General features: G+C 52.1%; 1 pseudogene; it reads right to left on the bottom strand.

Annotated features, from left to right (window-relative positions):
- Positions 1-1845: 1845 nt before the first annotated feature.
- Positions 1846-2406, bottom strand: LOC106002192 (annotated as a pseudogene).
- Between the last annotated feature and the right edge of the window lie 480 nt (positions 2407-2886).

The following is a 2886-nucleotide window of genomic DNA, read 5'->3' as shown; positions in this document are numbered from 1 at the left end:
CCAAAAAAAGAAGAAGTACCAAAGAGGTGAGTCCTAAGATAGCCCCTAGGACTGGGGGACATGGTCCCAGGCCCCCCATCAGCCGTGCAAGGCTGTGGCTTCCAGGTGGTGAAACTGTTGGGTGACAAGTTGTTGTCCCCGAGCTGGGCTTTTTCATGTGTAAGAACAAATGGAAAGGGACCAGTGTTGGTTTGTTGCTTTGTGTATTTTTGACCATACCAAGCACCAAAACACAGTCCCAAGCCTTTCCCTGGAGCCATTTCCCTTTATCTTCACAGCAATCTGAGAAGCAGGTCTTTTAAGGAGCACTTCACAGGCTGTGGAGGCTCAGAGAAATCAGGTGACTCGCCATGGTCTCAGTACTCTGGGATTTGAACCCCTGCTTACACAACAAAGCTCTGCTCCTTGCTTCACATTTACCCCTCCCAATACCTCTAGACTCCTTGTTCTCTGCCCTGGATTGTAATCCTCTTCTTTTGGGAACCAGGTCCAGACTGACTGGCTCGAGGGCTCTCCCAGCTCTGCAGGTATCTGCCCTCCACCCATATATGAGAGAGTGGCAATGGGTTTCAAAAGTAGGAGTAGAGGGAGAGCGAAATGAAGGAGGATGGAAATCTCAAAAATCATGACCAAGACCAAAGTTAGTTCAGAGGGGTGGGGCTTAGCGCTGAAAGATATGATGGGTAGGGTGAGAAACCCATCAGGTCTTCTGTTTTTAGAGTTGCTGTTCCTCATGTCCCTGGTCCCTTCCCCAGGGGAAAAGAGAGGCCCTCACAACCAGGAATGACCATTAGTCTCTCTGTCCTGCCTGCCTACCGTGTAACACGTGCGTTTTCACATACAGCAACCGTGTGAGGTAGGGGCCCTCATCTCCACTGTGCCGAGTAGGAAACTGAGGCCCTGAAGAATGAAGCACCTGGCTCAGGGACACTTTGTAAGTGGCAGAATCAACATTTGGCCCAGTTTGGTCCACTATGCTTATTTCCATCCTAGCCAACGCCCATCGCACCTCCTCCCTACACATCTCCTTAGCAGATAGAGCCTCCTCCCCTGAAGCTGGAATCTTTGAGAAAATCGGGAGGCATCAGCTTCAGTTTCTAACTTCTCAAGCCCTGGGGATGGTTTAACTTCTCCCTGGGATGTGGGTGCAAGGATGACTCGTGGGTTTCCATGGAAGGTCCTCTGCATCTACTGAGCAAACACGAAGCCTACCTGGACAATGATGTAGTGCCTCCGTGATCACACACCGGGCTTCTTTCACTTGCACCTAGCTCTTGGAATACAGTATTGTCGTATTACCTGTCCCTCAGGTGTGTCACCCCAGCGGAAGCCTTCAGTTATAGTCTTATGGCCCACTTTAGCCCCCGCTGCTTCCAAAATGATGAGAGGCTTGCATGCCCTCCTGGTCCTTGGATAAGGCTCCTTTCTTTTCTTTCCTTTTCTTTTTGGCCCAAGACTAGGACTCAGACTCTGTGCCTGGCACTTTCTCTTCCAACGAGAGAAGAGAGATTCTCAAACAGCCTGGGCTAGAACTGGGCAGGCCAGCCTGTAAGGCCTGAAACGTGACAATCAGCCAGGGGAGACAGTACCAGCTCTAGGAAAGGCCTGGGAGGTGACACTCAAGGCCTCTGTCCCTGTACTCTAGGCCATTTCTGAATGCTTCTGACTAATACTGCTTGTGGGCCAGTTGCCCAGGACAGTGTACCTGATGGGGGAAGAAGAATCAGCACCAAATTCCCTTTCCCACAGGCAGGTGAGTACATGGACCTGCACCTCTGCCCCTGCACCTAAATCCTTCATCTTTCTGTCTGGTTTGAGGGGCAGAGGGCTGTTGGCTACCATAGCTCACACTTTGCTGATATAGGTGGCCACTTCCTTGCGTGGAGGCTGGGGCCTACCCCCGGCCCAGCCATTGCCCGTCAGTGGCTCCTCCTGGCCCAGCCGCAGAGGTGGTTTGCATTTGTGCCAGCTCGTGAGCAGCCTGTTCATGGTGCCCTGATCAGTGATGCCACGCAGCTTTTCTCTCTCCTCCTCAGCACCATCAGAAGGGCTATGCACGGCTGAATGGGTGGTAGCTGTAGCCAGTGCCCCATGGGCATGACCCAGCTCCAGGTCATGGTTCACAGCCTCAAAGAACTGCTGGATGCAGACTTTAGCGAAGGCCTTGGCGTGCTCCGTACATGTCTCGTCAAAGAGCTTGCGCTCGATGTCAATATAGTGCGACCAATACTTGCTCTTGAGGAAGGCAGCCTGTGTGAAGCAGGGCCGCACTGAGCGCACTACGAATGCCAGCAGCGTGGTCAGCAGCACAAAGGACCAACCCAGTGCCTGCAGGGAGAGGAACACGTCAGCAGACACAGGCCCCTGACTCGAGTCTGTCCAGATCCTCCAAACCCTCTCCACGGTCTTTAGGGTGGAGAATAGAAACTTGAAGTGAAAGCTGGGCGCTGGTGGCTCACGCCTGTAATCCTAGCTACTCAGGAGGCTGAGATCTGAGGATCGCGGTTCAAAGCCAGCCCGGTCAGGAAAGACCGTAAGACTCCTATCTCCAATAAACCACCAGAAAACCGGAAGTGGCGCTGTAGCTCAAGTGGTAGAGCACTCTCCTTGAGCTGAAGAGCTGAGGGACAGCGCCCAGGCCCAAAGTTCAAGCCCCACGACTGACAAAAAAAAAAAGAAACTTGAAGTGAGCTCCCCTTGGTTTCCTCATCTGTAAGATGGGAATCTTGGACTCTAACTCTCAGGAATGGGATCATGTGAGTGAAGCTCCTGAATCATTGGCAGGGCACAAAACACAAGGGCCTCTAGCCCCAAGATTTCTGTTGTTTTGTTTTTGTTTTGCGCCATTGTAAGAGCTTGAACTCAGGGCATTCTTTTTTTCTTTTT

Source organism: Dipodomys ordii, unplaced genomic scaffold (assembly GCF_000151885.1).
Source record: "Dipodomys ordii isolate 6190 unplaced genomic scaffold, Dord_2.0 Scaffold4409, whole genome shotgun sequence".
Taxonomy (NCBI): domain Eukaryota; kingdom Metazoa; phylum Chordata; class Mammalia; order Rodentia; family Heteromyidae; genus Dipodomys; species Dipodomys ordii.
The sequence above is the reverse complement of the archived record's forward strand: the minus strand, read 5'-3'. Positions and strand labels throughout refer to the sequence as shown.